This window comes from Protopterus annectens, chromosome 13.part0 (genome assembly GCF_019279795.1).
Source record: "Protopterus annectens isolate FY-2018-M chromosome 13.part0, PAN1.0, whole genome shotgun sequence".
NCBI classification, from domain to species: Eukaryota; Metazoa; Chordata; order Ceratodontiformes; family Protopteridae; genus Protopterus; species Protopterus annectens.
The window spans coordinates 1,031,549,448-1,031,574,177 of NC_056747.1; positions in this window are offsets into that span (position 1 = coordinate 1,031,549,448).

The window sequence follows — 24,730 nt, forward strand, 5'->3', positions numbered from 1 at the left end:
GCTAAAGCTCCTGTTAAGTTTAATGAGACAACTGTGCGTTTTGACAATGACTATTCTTCCATGGTAATTGCTAAAAGAAAAGTTTTTCTGCCACTAATAAGGGAGCTTAAAAAAGCACAGTTTAAAACATACCTTCTGTTTCCTGCCAAGCTTAAAATCTTCCTTCCTGATGGTCCTAAGGTCTTCAATGATTTAGACTCTGCTTTACTGTTTGTCAAAGAAAAAAGGATTTTGGATAAAATAAAAGAAATGGAATGGGCTAGTTCTTCATTAAAGAGATTGGCAACTGAAGCTTCCTGGAAGACTTCAAAGAAGAAGAGACTAAAAAACAAATGATTTGTTATATGTTTTTTTCTCTCTCATCATTTTAGTTAATTATTAATCTTTTTGAATATAGTTCCTGCATTTCCAGAAAGCCACAAATATTTTGGAAAAGATTTAATCAAAGTTATTCTCTATGTGCAAAGAAATGTTTTGTTTCATAACCAGTCAAAATGCCTGAGGATTTAATGGCAGGCTGTGACTCGATTTGTTTTTCTTTCTGTATAAAGTAAGGTTAGTAATTTGATACATTTTTTATCTTTACCTTTTTTTCCTTCTTCTTTTATTATTTTCTTTGTTTAAACAATGACATTCTATTTAGATTATGTAGTGGGTAAATGGTGGGGGAGGGCAGGGAGAGAACAGTAATGAAAATATCATTACTAGAATAATAACATATTTATTTCTTGTAAAAGTTTATAAGTTCTTCAAATGCTATTTCTAATTATACTTTCTTGATTATACTGCTTATGCTTGTTTGTAAATAATCTGTCATGCTTTAACTAATAATAATCAGAACTAAATAAGAGTAAATAATATGTTTTATTTTTAACTCTATTAATATAAACAGTAAGTAACATTCCATTGTATATACTTCTTACAGCTTTCTCTTACATTTTTTTATTTCTGCCTCACTCCCTTTTATTTTCTACTCTCTTTTTCTTTTCTTTATTAATATATAGAAATGCTTTAGACTGTGTGGGCACAGTGAATAATAGGATTTGTATGAAAATTGAGTTGGGAGAGTAATGCTGAGTTTTATTGCTTGTTGGTAATTTTGAGTTTAATTTCACTTGCATAGAGGCTGTGATGATCTGTGGAATACATTGTGGAGGTTCTGTCATGTTTAGATGCATTTACACTGCTAAATGAGTGTTTGTCACTAGTTTTTAATACGTTTCCCGCCAAAATGTTAAGAGAGACAATCTGGGATGTGGGCTGTCTTATGCACACTGTCCTGAGTTACCTCAGAATCTTCAAATCACAGAATTCTCACAGAGAAACTGAAAGCAGTTAGTATAAACATTGACAAGGTTATCACACTGACACACCACAGATTCAGGAAAAATACTCTGTTCATAAAATATGTCAGTTATAATGAGTTTAAATGATGTAGTTTCTTGTAGTAAGTAAATGTCTTATTTTAGAAGGCATAAAAAATGAAACATTTATTTAAATGTTTTTGAAAATCTACTTAACAGCAGCATAATAATCTGTGTTAAAAATTTGTGTTCCAAACATATACTTTACTATAACTCATTTAATTCATCTGATTGACAAACATAAATAATCTTATAACTCTATTCTGGAAGAAATGTCATGTGATATATTTTAAAGCAGTAGGTTAGCATGATTGTAAAATCTGGTTACCAATATGTGTTTGCTGTGCATTATTTTGTATAAAGCAGACAGATTTATTCTAGGGACAGCAAGTAGGATAGTGCTCTACTAACACACAACTCAGTGAGATCAGATATATATATATATATATATATATGTGTGTGTGTGTGTGTGTGTGTGTGTGTGTGTGTGTGTGTGTGTGTGTGTGTGTGTGTGTGTGTGTGTATGTATGTGTGTGTGTGTGTGTGTGTGTGAGTGTGATGGCTTTTTTTTCTGAGAATCTGCATAACTATCCAATATGATTTATAATAATTTCTATGAATACAATATTTTACTCTATTGACAAAATGAATGTTTGCCACAAGTTTTAATAAGTTTCCCGCCAAAATGTTAAGGGAGACAATCTGGGATGTGGGCTGTCTCATGCATAGTGTCCATGAGTTTCCTCAGAAGCTTCACTCACAGAATTTTCACAGAGAAACTGAAAGCAGTTAGTATAAACATTGACAATGTTATCACACTGACACACCACAGATTCAGGAAAAATACTCTATTCATAAAATATGTCAGTTATGATGAGTTTGGATGATGTAGTTTCTTGTAGCAAGTAAATATCTTATTTTAGAAGGCATAGAAAATGAAACATTTATTTAAATGTTTTTGAAAATCTACTTAACAGTAGCATAATAATCTGTGTTAAAAACTTGTGTCCCAAACATATACTTTACTATAACTCATTTAATTCATCTGATTGGCAAGCATAAATAACCTTATAACTCTATTCTGGAAGAAATGTCATGTGATATATTTTAAAGCAGTAGGTTAGCATGATTGTAAAATCTGGTTACTAATATGTGTTTGCTGTGCATTATTTTGTATAAAGCAGACAGATTTATTCTAGGGACAGCAAGTAGGATAGTGCTCTACTAACACACAACTCAGTGAGATCAGATATATATATATATATATATATATATATGTGTGTGTGTGTGTGTGTGTGTGTGTGTGTGTGTGTGTGTGTGTGTGTGTGTGTATCTATGTATATATGTGTATGTGTATATGTATGTGTGTGTGTGTGTGTGTGTGTGTGTGTGTGTATATGTGTGTGTGTATATGTATGTGTGTGTGTCTGTGTTTATGTGTGTGATGGCTTTTTTTTTTTTTTTAGGTAATAACGCAGGTGTTTCTGAGAATCTGCATAACTATGCAATATGATTTATAATAATTTTTATGAATACAATATTTTACTCTATTGACAATAATGAGTTTAAGTAAATGCTCATATACAAACAATTCAAGATTTTTTTGGAAGCTGTTGATAGAATTCGCATGACAGAAAATAGATGCATCTTAATGCATGTAATGTCTGAATCATATTAGCCAAAGTTTTTGATTTAAATGAATGTTAGAACATAATTTTCTCTCCTCTTGATTTCTAACATTAAGATTATTTGAATGCTATTAGAATTCAAGTGTTATGTATTACATAGATCTATATAATTATATGAACAGTTTTTAAAAAAAAAAAAAAAAAGTGTATTTTAGTTTATATGATGCTGTTTTACCAAATGTGTAGTTTTGTCTTGATAGATAATTGAATTGAAAACTGTTAACCTCAGTTAAATATAACTAGTATTAAATTGATAAGGTGGTAGCTGAGGTACTGCTGCTTAGGGTAGGGGGTTAACTTGAGTAGTAAATACTGCTCTAAGTTGGAGTTTTCAACTCCAGGCGGGATGCAAGGCTTAATCCTTACATTATTTTCACTTGTTCATTGTTATATGTATATAGTTTTGACATCCACAATATATTTTGTACACTCATTGTCACTACAAACAAAATTGAATCCTATACAAAATCCCATAAGAGATTTAATAAATACAGCTATATTTAAAGGTACACCTAAAAGAGGAGATGTAACATTATTTATCTTGTTATTTGTTATTTCGATCATAAGATTCTTGAGTTTTAAAAATGCCAAATGACATCTTTAAAAGGAATTTCTTTAAACATTAATGGATTGAATAATCCGTGTAAAAGGGCAAGTCTAATAAGATACATTAATCTACACAAGGCCAATCTAGTCTTCCTGCAAGAAACCCCTCTCTTGAAAAAAGATATTGATAAACTAGCCACTAATAAGTATGCAGTATTGGTTAGTTCAGAGCACACTCGGAAAAAAAGAGGAGTGGCTATTTTATGGAATAAAAGTATGCCCATTCCTAAAACCATTAAGTCTTATCAGGATGACAAAGGAATGTTTTGTATGGTTACAATACAAATTAATGGGAAGACTTACACTTTAATTAATGTATACTGGATACCTGGAATTGATATTAATACAGTGAAACATCATATTGATAAGATCATATCATTCTCTATAGGGGATATTATTTTAGCTGGTGATTTTAATTGTATACTACATGAAAGTGATACTACCACTATAAAGAAAAGAAGAATTACATCTAATGCAAAACATTTAAATGATTTTGCTAATTCTTATCATTTGAATGATAGTAATAATCAGATAGAGTCAAAATCATTACCATACACCTTTTTTTCTAACAGATACAAAACTTATTCAAAAATAGATAGGGTCTTTATTTCTAACCAGATGGTAACAGATTTAATTAATTCCAAAATCATTTCATGTCCTATATCTGATCATAACTCAATTGTTTTTGAATTCATGATAAAAAATACTCATAATGTTCAGATCAAAAGGATACCAGCATACTTAACTCAGCTAAAAGACTATAAAGAATATATACTTTCAGAAGTACAACATTTTCTAGACATAAATAATACTCCTGAAGTCTCCATTGTCTATGTTTGGGATGCCTTAAAATCATATCTATATGGACAAAGTATCAGATGGTATAATAACAAAAGGAAATCTTGGGATAAGGAATTGCTAGATATTCAAAGTAAACTAGACTCTTATAAACATAATAATAAAGAAAATATTATGGACAAGAAAGTTATTGAAGAAATAAACAAACTAAATGAGAAATACAAAGAAATTTTAACTCATAAAGTTAAAATAACTTTAGAGAAATACAAGTTTTGTCTTATTCAATAAGCCCCAAATACTTACATAGACTTAAAAATAAAACAAAAGATTGAATAAACAAAACCATATCAAAGAAATCTTTTCTCTAAGGAAAAGAAGAATGTTTCTAGTATACCAGAAATACTGGATGAATTTAGAAATCACTTTCACAAGATTAACCATAACAACATTAACATGGAACCTAAAGATAAAATAAAGGAGTTTATAACCACAAACATGAATAAAAAGCTTAATAAACAACAGATTAAACTATTGGACAAGAGTATTTCATATACAGAAGTTATTACACAAATAAATAAGCTTAAATCAAACAAAGCACCGGGTAATGATGGTATTATACCAGAGATATATAAAATCCTTTCTAAAACTACATATTCATTAATACATAAGGTTTTTATTCTGGCCCAAACTGAGTTAATAACCCCCATCTTGGCAATATACATTTATTTCACCAATTTTAAAACCTAATAAAGATCCAACTAGATGTTCTTCATATCGACCCATCTCATTACTTAATGTTGATTATAAAATGTTTATGAGTATTTTTGCTGATAGATTGAAGACAATTATCCCGCATTATAGACATAGATCAGACGGGCTTCATTGTAAATAGAAATACTTTTGATAATATAAGAAGAACTTTAACATTAATTGATTTTGCAAATAGGAAAAAGAAAGATTTAACACTTATTAGTCTTGATATAGGTTCAGCATTTGATTCAGTAAGTTGGGACTATCTGTTTACCTTACTGAAGTGCACAAATTTCTCTGATGCATTTGTAAATTTAATTGAGCATTTATACAAAGGAACGCTGGCTTATATTAAGGTAGGAACATATGTTTCACAAAAATACCCATTCTTAAAGGTACAAAGCAAGGATGTCCACTTTCTCCACTATTATTCACTTTAGTAATGGAGCCTTGGGCTAATTTGATTAGAAACAGTACTGACATAGAGGGTTTTGAAATAGAAGAAAATACAACATCAAAAATTCAACTTTTGCAGATGATGTTCTAATTACATCAGCAGGATCTAATTCTTCTATGCAGTCTTTATTTGATAAAATGATGAATTTTAAAAGTATTTCTGGTTTAATATTCAATGAAGAAAAAACTAAAATACTACCTATATATACACGAAAAATACTCTCATTAGTGATTTTACTAAATATGTACCCAACTCAGGTCAGATAACTTATTTAGGTATAATACTATCTAAAGATATTAAATCTATTATATATAATAACTATAATACCTGTTTTCTTAATATCCAAAATCTTTTAATACCTGGAATAATATGTTTTTACTATGGAGGAGAGACTTACAATTATTAAAATGATAATATTCCCCAAGATTTTATACTTAATACAATCAATAATACTTTCACCTACAAAAATAACTATCAAGAAACTGAATACACTAATGTAAAATTTCTTATGGGCACCTAATAGACCTAGGATTGCATTAAAGAAACATACTAATAGCTGGTCTCAAGGGGGTATTTCTTTTCCAGACTTTAATTTATATATTATCTCTTCTATTATAAAAGTTATTACTTTATTAATAGATCGGTCATATGTCACAAAATGGAAAGATTATTGGGAGCTAATTAGTATGCACTTCATGAAAATCTCCTTAACACATAAAAATATGATTATAAATAACTCCATGTTGTGGTTGCTAAAGGAATTTTGTACTTCACCTATTACACCTAAACATATGGTCTGTTACCCATTAAATATTATTATTAGTTATCGTAACTTTATATTCATGCACCCTAAGTATAGGGAATGGAATTTTATTGTATTCCCTATAATTTATACTCAGGGTATGCTTATGTCATCTACTTCTGAAGGAGCTCATTTAGCTATAGATAATAATCTAAAGTACTGGTATCAGCTGATATCTGATAATAAAGTTAAAAATCTAGATTTCTTAAAACAAGAATTTGATCTAAGAGAAACTTGCTGGTTAGAGGTTCAGATCTTTAGACAACATCTCATTGATAGAATAGATCTAATGTCTATAACAGTTAAAGAATCTATTCCAAAACTGATTGATTACTTGATAATAAATTTACAGCATAAAGTTTCTGATAAAGGTAAACTTTCATATATACACAAAATTATCAGACAAGAAACTTTTACAATGTAGATTCATACTGGAATTATTTCATCTCTATTAATGGGGACCCACCAACTCAACAAGATAAACAATATATATTGGAATCTGCTTATAGAACTACATCTTCCATTGTCTGGAGACTTTATACATGGAAATTTTTACATAGATCTTTTATACACCTTTGATGATGAATAAAATTAATAATAAAGATAATCTATGTAAGAGATGTAATGTAGAAATTAATGCTGACTGGGCTCATATGTTTTATGACTGTATGAAGTTGAAAGAATACTGGAAGTCAATTAATGAATTTTTGCAGGCTCTTTTTACAGATAATTTCATTATTTCCAAGTCTCTTATATTATTCAACACACCTGTACCTCAATGTGTTAAAAAGATTAAGCTTCCCTTGTTATGGTCTATCCTAGCAGTGGCTAGGAAAATAATAACTAGAAATTGGATTTCAGATACACCTCCTTCGTTCAATGAATTTAAAAATGTTATGAATATAATGTGTCATATGGAAATAAGCCCAATTAGAATGAGAACAACTAGAAAAACATCACATTTTATTGTATGGGATAATTTACAAAATTTGTAAAAAAAATTCTAATTTCAATAGCACAGTATTTTAGTTTAATTAATTGATCTGATTGTAGTGGATGTCTTTGTAAATACTTTAGTTGTTTTGTTGAATATTATAATAATACCTATTTTTAATTATTTGTATAAAATTATGATATTTCTCTTATATGTTAAAACAATAAACTTGTTTTAAAAAAAAAAAGAAAATGCATGCTGTTGCAGTGCCCTTTTGCTTTGTGTTTAAGTGGCAATCCTTTAATGACCATCGGGTAAGCTTGTCTGAGATTGTAAGATGCAAATAACCTTTAATAAGCATACTGTTAAATAATTACCAACACTGAAAGCCTTTTTGTTGTTGCCATGCAGAGAATATTTACGTAACTAGATAATGTACAAGCCTTAGGTATTGAAATGCATATGACAGTATTTGTAATAAAGGACAGGATTACAGTATTTTCAGAAGCTTATTACATTTGTTGGAGATTTGCAATCATCTTTGCAGGCTTTACCCATAAACTAAACAAAATGCCAGTCTATCATGTGTGGCCCATAACCTGTGTAGTAATCCTTTAAGCAATTTATCTTGAGCTTGTTTCTTGTTTGCTTTGATCATGTTTTCCCCATGAAACAAGTAGATAGTTGTTGTCAGGCAGTAGGTCTTTTCTGGATAAGAAACATTTTTACAAGTGGGGGTATCACAGAGATTTCTACTTTCAGCATGTTACCTGGTACTTTTATAAAGCTGCATATAAGTTATAATTAGAACTGTAGTGCAAGGAGAAGCTTGTTTTTTATACTTGATTTTGACTAGTATTCCAATAATGTCTTTAAAAAGTAATTTATTTTTTCATGCCTCACAATCTTTTTGTTTCCATCTAGATATTAAGTAAGCTGTCATGTAGCCAATGTGTTGAAATATTTATTTCTTCTACACTTCATTTTGACTTGATTGGACTCTCGTAATGATGGTTTGGCACCCAGGACAGTGTATTTAATTAAAGTTCCAGTTGTTGTGTTTTTGAGCATAGCTGCACCCGTTTCTAGTTGGCCACACCTCTTCCCATTGGCCCCACCCATTCCGCTGTCTCCTGCAGCCCCCCCTTTAATTTGAAGTCACCAGCTGCCACTGCTGTCATGAGATATATATGCACCTGTTTTTCAGTATGTTGTTTACATAGCACACACACACACACACACACACACACACACACACACACACACACACACACACACACACACTTTAGAAACAGCAGTACTGCAAGTGTTGAGGTATGTGTGTTCATATTCAGAAGAAGTGATGTCCACAGCAATAGATTTTTCTGACAATATCAGTGTGATATGATCATGGATGACCAATGTCCAGTATCAGTATAAACCCATACCAAATGTAACAATGCAGCTGTGTTCTTTAATTCTGCAGTGTACTTGACAGTGGACCAATTACTGATATATCATTTACAAGTGCATTGCTGCAGGGTACACATGACTCTGAGTAAGTAAGTCTTCAGTGAAGAAAATGCCCCTACTCTTCTCCTGTGTTTATGAATGCCTGTCTGATAAAGGAAGATAATTGGCCAATAACCATAGTAAGATATGTTAAATGGCAATGTGTTAGCACATGCGTGATTCCCATTTCATGAATTCAACTTGAACTTGTGAAGTATTTTGGAAGATATGTTATGGGAGAAACAGCTGACAGATACTATGCTGTCCATGATGTAGTTTATATTGGAAATGTTGTGTCATAAGTTTTATTACATAAATAGCTGTTACTGTTGCCTTCTCCTTTACTGCAGAGTTAAGTGACAAGCAAATGCAGTTCTCTGCGTAAACTAAAAAAAATAGTAAGATGTCAATTGGTTTGCTTCACTCCATGCAAATGGGCTAAGGGTCCATGCATGTCCTTCAGCACTCTGGGCAGTACTGAGTATGGAAAATAAGCCTGCTGCCTAGCTTTCCTTGTGGCACCAAATGTAAGAGCAACCAACTCCTTGTTAGAGCACAGAAGAGATGGGGTTCAAATCCAGATCATTCTTTTTTTCTTATAAATAGTGTCATGCTGGCATTACCTAAGTTAATGTGATCAGAAATGCAAATGTGACAATCAATGACTACAGTAAGGTATGTCCTGGGGATTCAGTAAACTCCAAGTAGGCTTCATGTGAAGCTTACACAGAGGTTATGTGTTTGTGCAGTGAACATCAGTGCTGATTGCATATGCATGCAGCACAACATATTTAACTCATTCACTCCAAATGGATCTCAGGAAGTTTGCACTGTAACTTCCAATAGGCGGAGCCTAAGCCTTTTCATAGAATCAAATTATGTCTTCACATTTCAAACAAATGTTCATATCTCTGGAACCATAGGGTTTGCTAAAGAAGTATAAATGGGAAACTCTTAAGCACAAACTATTTTTATAGTGGTAGTATTCCTTCCTTAGGTTGTAGGTCTTAAACTGAATTTTATAAGTCAAAGTAAACACAGTAACTATTATGTTTGTAATATTTTGTAAACAATTTACATTAGCTCAGCAACCACTTAGGTTACACACATGATGTCAGCAGCATATCGTTCATCTAGCTGAGAGCTTTCATATGAGGTTAAGGAGTTATGTATGCATTACTTGGTTGTCGGGATATTTAGAAAAATATGAAAATTATATCTATATAAATTAATATAATAAAACAACAGTTAATATCTCTTTATCTGCACTAGACAGAGGTAAAACATGAATGCAGTTGAGTTTGCCATTGAGTAAGCTTTAAGATGAAATCTTTTAAAACCATGCACATAACATGGTTTTGGAATTATTGATGCAAATAAGAACAAGCAATATTTGACGCCTAGAGGTGTCAGTAGGAGTTAACTGTAGCTGCACATGGAGGCATCACTCGGATGTAATGAGCTAAACATAAACAAGCATGGTTTCATGGCTCATAACAGATTTGTTAATGAGGAAACCACGTAAAGCAACAAGGACAGCAACAGACATGTAGACCTGTTTACTTATGGGCAAACTAGGTCTGCGCAATTCCAGGGAATGCCTCAGTGATTACCAGGGTTAATAATATAGTAATGTAAAAGGTCCAAACACATTACATGACAGTGTATGCAGTGCAGAGTATTGTGGAATCCCATTTCAGGCATACTGAACAAAAGATCTATAACAGTATATAGACTGCAATTTAAAATATACTGTCAGGGGAAGTGTGTGTATTGAACAGGAGCACACACATGAATTGTAGGAATGAACACAGGGAAGGAGGACAGATGAAACATTTAAACCAATGAAACAATGTGAAACAATATACAGCAGATGAGGGCATGTAAATGAAGACAGTTGAAGCAGGAACACTAATCGCATATCACCATGATACTGTATGGACTGCACAGTGAAAATATGTATTATGTGACTGTCACACAAGGTGACAAAACAATGGAGAAGATGTCTTTGTGATATAAGCATCCTGACATGAACAGTGGAGAGGACATCTATCATGGATGTTATATGCAAAAGGCGTTAGGTGCATATTATGCAGCTGTGCAAAAAAAGAAATACCAGCAGTAATCCCATGTCTCTGACATAACATATGCAATTGGGAATGATTATAGATGGTTCTGCATGATCACACTTGTACAACTATTAAGAGATGTCAGCAGTCATTGAGGGTAATCAAGCACACTGTCCTGACATTGTAATATCTACTGGAGGTGTTAGGAGGGACACTGCTATACCTGTATGTGACATTATAATCAATCCAGGCTAGCTGGCAGGTGTGCATTACATATATATGTCACAATCCACACTGTCACAAATGTAACCCATGCCATTGATGTTGTCAATCAGCTATGGATGTACTGTGTGCATCACTGGAACAGGTAGCACACATGCATCTGGTATAACACCTTGATAGTTGTTCTGCACTGTTAGACAGTAATGTTTATGCAACAACAAGAATACCAAGGTATGGTTAATAAGATGTGTGGGAACTCACTGTGGAAAAGATGGTACATTTGCATTATGCATCCTGGAAGATGTGTAGGGAGGTATATGAAGAAGGGTGCATTGTACTCAGCTATTGGTGTAATGAAGGCTGTGAACTATGGAAGTATTATGGCCTTTGATGTGGCTGTCCTGCACATACTCAGGAGTTGTGTTAATTATGAGAAAGTAGTCACCACTGTGGCACATGCTGGTGGATGTTCCACATACAATGTACCTCAGTACAGAGGTCACATACCAATTGGTCTCCTCATAGGGGTGTGATGTCTACATTATTAGTGGATTGTGTGTTTGTTTTCATAATGTACTTCTCTGGACTATATGAAGAGACACATGACTGAACTGTCAGAGTATATGCCCCAGGCAGGTATGACCCTAACCCTAAGCAGCATTCTACCTACACCCAGGATGATACCACAATATAAACAAAATTGATAGACTTCAACAATTGGTTTAGCTTCTGGTGTCAAGTCCAGTGGGATCCAGTATCTGTCAGCCTGGCCTTACATGGTTGACAGCTCATTCTACTTTGCAGGATATGGTCTGAACCTGTGTTCTCTAGGCTGTCGGATACTGGCAAAGGTGTTTGCCTCCCCAGTAGTGTCTTTGTTAGATAATGCGAAAGCAAAAAAGTTCGGACATGACATCCACTGAAGGCAAACTCAAAAGTTCTGTTGCTTATTGCTAGGAGTCTAAACATGAAGCTGCACAGGAGGAAATGGCCAACTTTCTAGCTGACAGATTTGGCACAAACTTCAACCCCCTGGAGCCACCAGCCATAACCCAAAGCATACCTGACACCAGTCCCCTGCCTAGTATCTCTAGACATCAGGTCATATCTGCACTCTCTAAAGCGAAAAAACTCAGTGGTACCAGATAACATCTGAAGTTGCTTACTAAGTAGTCTAAAACAGGACGTAGTGGAACAAATTAGCTTCCGCTTTAACCATAGCCCGAGAAATGGCTTTATTCCACAGAGTGGAAAACAGCAGCAGTAATCCCCTTCATCAACCAATCCTGGGAAATATAGACCTATAAGTCTAACCAGTCTCATCTGTAAGGCCATGGAAAGAATCATCATGGACCTTATCAACAAGGACATAGGTGACCTTCAGACTCCAGTCCCAACCCAAGTTGGCTTTGTTAAGGGTAGATCATGCTCTTTAACCTAGTAGACTTCTTTGAGAAAGTCACCAAAGCCCTGGATGAAGATAAGACATTGCATACCACCTATCTTGATCTGGCCACAATCCCCCACTCAGATATCATTGAGAAACTCTCCCTGCAGGGATTAACCCTTATATCACTAGATGGTTAGCCAACTGGCTCACAGAAAGAACACATGCTGTCAAAGTTGATAACTCAACCTCTACCAGTAGAGCCATCAGCTGTGGCGTACCACAAGGATCTGTGCTGAGCCCTTTACTGTTCAGAATCTATTTCTTGGAAGTCCAGGCTAAAGTATACAGCCTTTGGCTTATAAAGTTTGCTGATGATTGCAAACTGAGTACAATCATTGAGTCCACTAACAATGCAAACATATTACAGGAAGGGTTAACACAGAGAAATGATTGATGCCAAAGCCAAATGGTCTGAAAACAAATGCAAAAAAGTGCCATTATTTTTGTCTTTTGTAAAGTGGAATTCCCTGCTAATTATAGCATCGTTAACCCCACACATCTCAAACCCAGGGGTGCAAGACCTAGGAACACAGGTAGATATCAATCTGAACTTCAACCACCAAGTTTCCACAGTTGTAAGGAAAGCCTTTTACATCATGCACCTCCTAAATCAGGTGATTGTATCCAGGTTTGAGAATGTTATAACACCACTGTACTTGACCCTTATCAGAGCACTAATAGAGTACAATGATCCCTTCTGCATGTACCTCACCAGACACCTGCAGTAGCTGGAGACACCACAGAGGTTTCTCAACAAGAAAATGCAGGGCCTACAAATCATGCCACAATATACGTGGATGGACTGAAAGTCCTGTCACTGTACTCTCTATTGTATAGGATTAGGTGAATTGTGCCTGGCATACAGGACTGTCTCTGACCCTGCCCTTATGGAAATGCTGCACATCCACAAATCTAATGGCACAAGAGTCAGTCGCTCTAGGGATCTTAACCTCGTCTATACCATTAACAGAACATTCTTGAGAGACAGATATAGCTGATGACATTAGCAGAGTTTGATGAAAGGAAGATGGTAAACACAGTGTCCAACATGCTGGTGTATAACACTCTCTTTAATGTCAAGCAAATGTACAAACACACACATACCAGTTGACTGCAGTGAAAACAGAATCTTATCTAAGTACACCAACTAGAGACCTCTATATTTAATGCAAGTACCACAGCACAAGTCTGACTTGGAGACTGTCAGACAGCACTTTATAAGTGATGACAACAGCAGTGTCTGGTGACAGGAAGATGGTAATAGCAGTATCCTACATGCTTGAATAAAATTTTCTCTCTAATGTCAAGCAAGTGCTCAAACACACATTCACACTAGTTGGCTGCAGTGAGATTAGAACCTCTACCTAAGTATAAGGCCTAGAAAATAGAGTACTTCTTGCAAGTGCCAAAGTACTAGTCTGACTTTTACAAGGCTGCAGGACAATTTCTAGAGGATGACATCATCACTGGATGTTTGAGAGAAGATGTTGGGAGGCCTGCATGAAATGGATGTGTAGGCATGTCTAACTGTCAAAATATTGGTACTGCATTGGATTGTACTGATGACTGCCGGATACACAGTTACAGTCTTCTGTCTAGACCCACACACAAGCTGACTGCAGTGAGATTTGAACCCATACCTTTCGAAGTGCACATAGTAGAGAACATAGTACTTTACACAAGTTCCTTGGCACAGTTCTGACCTTTACAAGGCTGCAGGACAATTTATAGTGGGGTGGAAGACATCACATTGGATGTTTGAGAGAAGATGTTGGGAGTCCTGCATGAAATGGATGTGTAGGCATGCACAACTGTCAAGGTATTAAAAATCTTCATGTTACTAGATTGATGAGTGTGCAAAGTGTAACATTTACTGTTGTGTTTCCAATGTGCAGTTATACCTTAAAATGACAGATTTTCAAACTATATGCAAACAGCTGTCCACATTGGTATAAGTAATATAAAATATGAATGTGTATTGTCAACATAAAGTTGTAAGTGTCATATAAGAAAGCATTTTTATTTATCTTCTGCAGTGCAATTGCTATATTTGGGAACAAATACTGACAGACCGTATTTCAAGTGTGTGGGTGCTAATACATGACTGCAGTGTAAATATGTGTTCTTTCTTTAAAATTTTCCTTCCCTTTCTTTGTGTTTTTACATTTACTTTATTGGGTTGAAGATTAAATGGGCAGTAAACATAAGTCATACTTACTCATGTACACTTTCCATAGTGCATCTCCGAGCAGTGGGTTTGAGCAATCAATGACAAAGTGTTTGCCCATGCAAGATACACATTTAATTACTCCTACTCCAACTTGACAAGTAATTATCCCTACTGGCTTTGGTAGACACATGTAACAGATACTATGGTGTTCTTACATGGGTAATATCAGAAATGTTGTGTCATCATTTTCTCATCTTCAAAAATTACTGATACTACTTTCCCCATTTGTACATAGTTAAGTGACAAGCAAACATGGTTCTCTGCTCTGTTCATAACAATTTGATAGTTCTATTGCTTTGCTCACCTTTGTGCAAACACGTTATGTGGAGGGGTGTGTCAGTCATCACTTTGGAGAGTACTGAGTGGAAGAAAAACACCTGCAGCCTAGTTGACTCTGTGGTAGCAGGTGTAAATCATCACTAAGCTTTTTTGAGAGCAAATGATACAGAGTTCAAATCAGGCTCAACGTAATTTTTTACATATGTATTCAGGATGTCATTAAATAATTAAATGTGAAAATGTTAGAAAATACAGCAAAAATAAGGAAACTGGCAGCACATCTGGCCTCTCCACAACTATAGTAACAGCAGCAAAGAAAAGAGTGTACCAGAACCACGAGTAGTAATGTTTATTCTGCTAGTAAAAACTTTTGCAGCAAAACTCCTTCCTCAGGCATGAAGTAACACAATGAAAAGCAAGTAAAAACTCATGTTTATATAGTAAAACAAGGGCAGATAGCATGAATCACATGATCAATTCAACCATTATATAATTAAAAGATTTAAATACCCAGATATTTTAAAATATACTTAGAAACCAACCTGTGCAACTCTATATACAATCATATACTGCATGTATACACGCATAAGAACAGCACCCTACACATACACTAAAAAGTCTCAAATATATTCATGTATATGAATATATATATATATATATATATATATATATATATATATATATATATATATATATATATATACACACACATACATACATACAAAATCATACTATCTTACTTTATTTCTAAGATCTATTAACTCTGGTTTAAAAGTATAAGCATCATTCAGACCAGGTGGATGTTGAGATCTAAAACTTAATATCCATTTATTCTCTTGTCTTTCTGTAACATGTTTCTTGTCCCCTCATCTAAGATGTATGGGAATAGAATGTACGATCAAAAAATTAAACTTATGTGTGTCATCTTTTCTTGCTATATGTTTATAGAGAGAACTGGTGTCTATTTTCCTTCTTATATCTGAAAGATGGCATAAAAGTCTGTCTTTAAACCATTGGTTGTCTTCCCTATATAATACACAAATAAAATATAGTATTCTTCACTGGATGTACTATAGTACTGGGTCCATATCAGATTGTCAAAACCACAAAAGGTCGAATACCTCTTCATTGACCACTATTTGTCAAACTCTGAATCAATCAAATGATTGTTTCCATGAACTGTTTCTCACGGTAAGTAACCAGTGGATTATGATTGGAAATTTGTCCTTTTCACCAATGTAGTATGATCTTGGAGTTGGCGTATTTAGTTATGGTTACCTCTCAATCATACTGAATTCCTTGATAAATGCTGGTTTTGTGGGCAAAATATTGGGATGCCACGAATTCCCATGTGGCCCCTTTAAGTTCTGAATTTCCTAGGTTTTTAAAGTTCTTTTTTTAGTCATCATGTGCAGGGTGCAATGATGTTAGCTTCATGTTACAGATCAGAGGGTAAAAGAAATGGCAGCTGTTTTAATTCCTGCTGGCACTGGTATGTACTGTATGTGCTGTATTTTACATAATTGCATTGCCATTCCTGCCATATTGCTTAGAGACAAGTTTACTTAGTTCACTTGCTGGTATGTGCTTGGGTCCAAGGAGGAAGAGTGTAAATTCTGTACCCAAACCAGCACTTATGATTCAAGGATTCTCAACTGTCCAAAGTTTCATAGAATGTCTGGAATTTTGGCTCATACTTTGTACTGTTCCTCTTAAAATTTGTGGTTTTCTGGCAAACCAGTGAGAACGAATTCACTAAATAATAAAAGCCATTTAAGTTTGTCTTCTTATCTTCTAGGAAATGCATGGTAACACAAAACATTTTATTCTAGCAACTTTCTAAGATTATACAAGCAATATTTAAAATGTGTCCCTGGTTTTGGGCCTTTGTCCCTCCGCCCCAATAAATTTTGGCTTTTTCCAGAGTTCCTGTGCTGTATAGTTCTTCAGGGGGAGAGAAGTTTAATGCTGCTAATATGAAGTCTGTGTGTGTTAGTAGCACAACAGTTAGACTGCTTGCTTTTGTTGCAGAAGGCTGTGGGCTCTACTCCCACAGTATGTAGAACAGATAGATTACTGATACTGTATTTTACTTTTAAAGGGAGTGGATGCTGCAGTCCTAAGAATGTCCTCTTTGTCAGAGATACCTAGTAACTATGAACCTGTTATCAGTTTGTCATCCATTCCTCATTGCAATATTACTAGCTTATCATTTTTTTTAATGTAACATAGACAATTTATTCTTCAAGAGCAATAGGCACTTTATTTGTAGATGAAGCAATGAAATATGAAGTTGTTTGCTAGCAGCAACCTCTTCATTAGTTACAGATCTCTTTAATGTGGAATTATTTATATAACATTTCTTCTGCAGAGATTGTGCATATTTACAGATACTGGTGGATTGTAGAAGTCTGAGTAGACTTTTATGATGGAAATGTTCTAAAGTAGGCAGTTTTTTCATTATTGGTTCATGGATTTTGTTTCATTGCTTACTGGAAAAATGTTCAAAACAATAAATTTATCACGTGTTCTAACAAGTGTGCTGTATTATACAAGGAACATAATTTAATACAGTAAGGAAGGTGTATCAAAGAACACATGTACGTTTCGTGTGCAAGGGGCCTATGATTTGAAAACAGCCCAAAGGTAATCTTTATCCACCACTGGTCAGATACATTTTCTTTGAATGTGGGTTTCAATGCTGTTTCAATGAATGTGAGTTTCAAGGGCAGAGAAATTTTAATGCTAAATATATTTTCATTGTGAGACTACATTGCTTTGTTTAGCAAATGTCTTTTAGTGTTTGTGCTATACAATGTAAAATAAAAGTTTTAAATAAAATCCAAATAATCATTGTAGAAGTAAACAAGTATGCACATTACAGTATTTATGGTAAATGGGGTGAAATAGCCAAGTAATGGGACATTAGAATGGCTGCATGGGGAAGGGCTGTTGTTGGGGGTCACATTTGACCATGATTTTGTGAGGGTGGCAAACTCAAAGACAGCCGCGGGAACACAAACTTTAGCCAAGCCACTGATCAGTATGCCATGGAAAATGACTTTGGGAGGTCCTACCAAACTATAATATTCTTTAGCTAAGATTAGAATATTGCCCACCATTAAATGCCCTATTATTACCACAAAACCCACTACCCACATACTGCAAGTCACCAAAAACAAAATCCTAAGGTTCATCATCTTCTCCCTTTCCAGTGAACATCATTGCTACACATTTCAAAAAATGGTTACCATTTACTATAGGGTCTGGGCTCTGGGGCCATATTTTGGTTGTCTGTTCTTCAGTTTGTGTTTGATAGTTGGTATCCCACAATTCCATTGGAGTGGGTGGGGTTACATAATTACACACACAAATTTTATGTTAATCAGTGAACAGATTTGTACCTATTTTTCATGGGCCTTTGTCCAGATTTTTGATGTTTCCAGGTTGAGAGGTATGGGCGTAGCCCCCCCCCACCAGGGTGGGTTTTACATTTTGCTGTTTTTATTGTAGTTGTTAGATTGGCCATTGTGTTACTTACCATGGAAAAGATTTTCATGGTAGTGATCGTTCAAAGGATTCACATTCGACAAATAGGGGTCAATGAAGTGGTATTCAACCTTCTGTGGTTTTGATAATGTGATACAGACCCATAGCATTTTATATATATATATATATATATATATATATATATATATATATATATATATATATATATATATATATATATATCTACAGAAAGTGCAGTTATTACATTTAATTTTTTTTTTCACAATAGCATGTCTTTTGATTTAGTTTGTTCTTTATAACACAGTTTATTTTTAAGTGTAACTTGTTTTTTTAGCTAAATTCAGGACCTTTACTAGCTATTTCCCTTACCTCAGGGACATGTGTTAATATCGACTAATGCATTTTAATAATATATTTTTTTGTGAAATGTATTATGATCGTGGGTCAAAATATACCTACAACTAACACTATCTTTTGCCTTTGATGTTTGATTATTCTTATTTTCTTCAGAAAAAAGAGCTTAAATTTACTATTTCTTTCTTCCAAGAGTTATTTGTTTCTTATGACATCCTCTATTACTAAACTCTAATACTGTTTGCTCTAATCGAGTACTCATAGTATCATACTCTGTGTTAAAGCTACAGAACATTGCCATCTGATTGTGTACTATGTTGTTAAACATAAAGCTGGGGTGCATTCTGTCCCTTGCCAAATAAGTACACTTTTTAACATTTTTAACAAACATAGCGATATTAAGGCTACCTTTTTTATCTTTCTTTAATGTACTATCTGACTAATCTATTTGTCTATGTTGTATATATTTTTTAAACTTACAGTATGTAAGTACAAAATAAAGTCATTCAATTCACAGAGAGATGCATCCCATAAAAAGAGCAAATCATCAGCAAACCTTTTATAGAAAACTGCATTTAAAAATATATATATTAGAATCAGAGAAAATTGCATCAACTTCCCAGCTATTCATCACAATGTTGGCATAAGTGTTTGCCACTGGAGTGCCTGTGGTTATGGCAACAACTTGCTTATAAACTTGTTCTTGAAACAGAAATACATTATTCTATAGTACAATTGTCAACATGTCAGACATTAAATCCACATCAATATTTCATAGTTCAGGTTGTCGCAGAATATAATCTCTAGTCATTATTAGGGATACAAGTAAAAAGTGAGTCAACATCTAAAGTAACCATGTAGCAAGTAAGAGTGGTAGTATGATCTAGTGTCCACTTGTATAACTGTTGCAAAATGTCAGCACTGTCTTTAATAATAGTATATGATGTACTTAAAACCTGCTTAAGTTGGTTTTCTAGATATATAGAGATGAGCTCTATTGCCCACCTCCTTGCTGACATTATGGGGTGTAATGGAGGGTCACTTAGGCATCATTTGTGCACATTAGGAATACCATAAATAAAAGGAATTAAAGGTGTCTCAACATGTAAATAATTAATATTTTGTATTATACACCCCTGCTTTAACACATTAATAACCTGCATTTTTACATGTTTAACAGATTTTGCTTCTTGAAAACTAATGAGCTTATAGTCTGTAGTGTTTAACACAAAATACATTCTGCTTACATACTTAACTTTAACTAATACTACAACACCCATCCCTTGTCAGCAGGCTTAACCATAATACTCTCATTTCTGCATAGAGACTCCCCGGGATTCATGAAGCTTGCGCCAGGCGCAGGAGTAGCGTAAGCAGAATAATGCCAAACATGGCTGTCGAGCGATTCAGGTACGATCCAATACCACGTGCACTACCGGCGTATGCCAGAACTGCGCAGCCCTCGGCATAGGTATGCTAATCACCCCATGCGCAGTGTCGCACCATGCAAATGAAGGCAGATAGTGATTCATGAAGTGGTGCAGGTGTAGCGTAAGCCCACGGAAATGTAAACCAAAAAACACGATTTACATTTTCCCAAACAGAACATCGGAGCTATGGAAGCGGATCAGACTCATGTATTACAAAGTTAACATATGCCAATGGCGAAATACACAACCAATGGCATAAGAAATGATGCACAACACCTAAAAAACATTTAATGTCATGTCCACAGTAACGCACAGTACAACCGCAGGGCATGTGTGCGCAAACTGGAACATAAAGAAATTATATAAAAATGTCATAAAATCGCAATGTAATACAAATCAGGTTTACACCATAATACACAATGGTAGGCATGGAACACCACAACCAAGGTGCAAGGGTTGCTAAGGGCCTGCGACAGTGTTCGGCGTGGTAACTATGAATTAGTAGTCAATGCCATGCAAATGAGGCAGATAATACTGAATCGCAAATGTCCAGCCAGATGAAGGTTGTACCATACGGCGCAGCGCTATAACACCGAGGAGTGTCTCAGAAGAGATACATGACAGCAGCAGAGGGGTGTGCCACCGTAGCAGTGAGCACATTGGAGCAATGCAAATCTGGCCTGGCCGTTGTTAAGCAAAGCTGCAGGACAGGGGTGGGGAGGAAGGTATAGAATCGTTTAGCTGAGAGCACACATGGTGCCCAAAAGCGCATGTGTACGGGGATGAAAACATGCCCGAAACCCAGTAAGCGGATGCACGTGATGCGAACAATAGCACAAACAAGAAGGTCAGGGGAAGAAAAGAAGGAAATGCCAAAGTAGGGTAATTGGAGTACTAATGAGCAATCAACACCAATCAACTCACGGCAGCCAATCGACGGCAGCTGACAAGTCTGCTCGCAGAAACCTGCAAAACAGGATAGGGAAGGCATTGGAATGCAAAGAAAGGAGGGGAGGCATTTTATTGCAAAGACAGGAGATCTGTCATAGCAGAGCAAAGCAAACCAACAGTAGACCGGCAATAGCACACATTACGCAAGATACACCAGGTCTAGGAAAGTACAAATGAAAGCAGGCTGCTGGATGCATGCCAGAAAATGGTAGGTGGAACGTGCAGAAATGTAAAGGGAAGGTCAAGAGGTAATCCACGTCAGCCATATGTAATTCAACACCAAAGGCACCACAATAGTAGTTCCGGTAGTAAAACACATAAGATACCCTGTAGCTACGATCATACATACACACCCTATGACATCATCGGTGTTCACAGCACAATAGTATAAAGTGTGAAAGCACCCTAAACACACCTGTGTATTCCCAAACACTGCACCATAGGTGTAAACACACGGGGAACTTTTAAAATGTACATGTTGGGAGCTGCCATAGCTGTGATTCATCAGCATGTGTTACAGACTGACGGTGTTGTGGAGGATGATGCCGACAACCACCGCAGGCCCCGGAGGAGGAGAAGAGTGTTCAGACCAAGGGTAACCTACCAGGGGCTAAATGATCTGGAGATAGTAGAGCATTATAGGGTGGACAGGGACATCCTACAGCAAATAGTGGAGCTGTGCCGGCCACGCCTGAGAACCAGAAACAACAGAGGGGAACCCATCCCAGTGGACACGAAGGTATGTGTAAGCTTGCGAATACTAGCCACAGGTACCTTTCAAAGGCCAACTGGAGATATAATGGGGATCTCACAGGCATCAGCATCCAGGGTACTACACCAGTTCCTGGATGCAATGTTACCACATGCCAATGAGCATATATACTTCCCCTGAACACAGGAGGAGTTGGCCAGCAATATGCATCACTTCCACCATGTGGCACACTACCCAGAGGTACTGGGTGCAATAGACTGCACGCACATACAAATGAAGTCACCACGCGGTCAGCATGGTAGGCGCTACATAAACCGCAAGGGATTCCACTCCATCAACTGCCAGGTCATGTGCAATGCCCAGAGCATTGTCATGGATGTGTGTGCTGGCAGCCCTGGAAGCTACCATGACTCCCATATCTGGCATGCCTCACAGCTGTATCAGATATTTGTCAGGGGGGACATCCCACATGGCCACCTTGTGGGGGATGCTGGCTATGCACTGGAGCCGTGGATGATGACTCCCATCAGAAATGCACACACACCCATGCAAGAACGCCATAATGAGGCACACGCACAAACCAGAATCATCATAGAGCGTGTGTTCGGGATGCTGAAATCACGGTTCCAGTGCTTGGACACATCTGGTGGAACCTTGCAGTACTCTCCAGGCACGTGTGCCCACATCGTCATAGTATGTGCCATGCTACATAATATGATCCTGCAGAAACAGCTGCAGCAGGGACAAAATGGTGAAGGCCCTCATAGCCCACCGCAATTTGCCAAGGCCATCACAGGCACAGAGGGATTCAGACCATGAACACACTGTGCCAGCCCCAGTAGGCAGACAGAGGGATGCCCAATACGCCTATGCCTTGGCAAAGAGGGAACGTATAGCACATACTCTGACAGTGTAGGCCCCTACGGACTGACACACCACTCCACCTGCACACACAGTAAAATGGATAGCACACAAACACAACCACCTGTAAATTGTAATGTATAGGTGGCCCCCTGCGTGAATCCTACATAGGCAGCCCTCAAACATTGTACACACAACAGCTTTCGGAACACGGAATGTCAACACCTGAACAGTACATGTGCCTATCAGCATATGGTGGTGCTGTGTGTATAGGTTCCCAGGTATATCAGTAGGTACACGGCCGATTGTCAGAGGCCATACACCAAACAGGGCAAACAGTGTCCGCTCTCGCCACAACATTGAGTAACCAACTGTCGCTTAGTGGAGCAGAGGCAATTGTGGGAGCACATATGTGTAAACACTGTCCTGCACACACTCAGCATGGAGTCCCTGCTGAGTTAATGAGGGGCTCCACATAATATAATCATGGATGTTGTGTCAAGGCATGGGGTGTACTCATGACAGGTATTCATCACCACAGCATGCTCCACCTATGGTCGTTTGAAGGTGTAGCACAGTATCGTGTGTGGCTCACTGTGATATACATACCCAATGCCGGAGCACATCCAGTAAACATCACATGGACATACCATTAACTGGACTCAGCAATATATAAACTAACTGAGTTACCCATGCGAGTGCAGTATGGAGTAACAGCCATAGTATACTCCACGTACAAAATGACATAACACGTGTACAAATCCCAGATGGCCATGTGTTAAATGCAGTGACCATCATGCATGTTCCTGGTCCCACATCCTGCAAGGGATGTAACATAATCCCGAAGGCACGAATAATGCATGTCGGATGCAGGTCATCAGATCATATGTGTAGCACACGTTACCGGGAATATGCATTGCCCACTGCTGGTAAGCGACATTTAAATATGACTATATGGATATGCGTGAAACAGGGATAAGATTCTCCGAATATCACGCAGATCATGGTCAATGATGTCCAGAACAGGTGAAACCAGCATTAATCACCCCTGTACTAATAGCGCCTGCTCTGACGGGTAAAACGACCACTGCCAGGAGTAGAACACGCAATCATGTATAGAATCACCTAACACTATTGATAGCCAAGATGTACCTATGCTAGGGTTGCCACCTCTTCAAATGACCAATGTGGGACATACATCAGATGTCTGCAGGCCGACACATACACCCGGCCAGTATGAAATTGACAACTTCACTGTTTTGCCTAGATAAAAGCTCATCCTTGTAATGTTTACTTACTTATTCTGTTTCTAGAACATATAGGTGGTTCAGATACAGAATAACTGTTTTATGCAACTATTACATAACTATAGGAAATAAGTATGTTCTAAAATCTCAGGACATTTGCCGTGTTTACAAATATCATGCAGGACACAACTGCCCAAAGAGGGACTGTCCCTCGCAGAGTGGGACAGCTGGTAACCCTAACCTACAGCAGGTGTGTAATATGACAGGTACAGACACAAACATGCGGAGTCCAGGAAACAGTATACACCAACAAGTACACAATGAAAGGTGTAGCTTGCCTGTCACTTTCCCCATCAGATATATATATATATATATATATATATATATATATATATATATATATATATATATACACACATATATACATATATATAATACAGATAGAAAGGGCGATAGAGTGATATATGTTGATATATACGGATTCAGCGATATCTGCAAATATATATAGATAGGTCAACGACATTC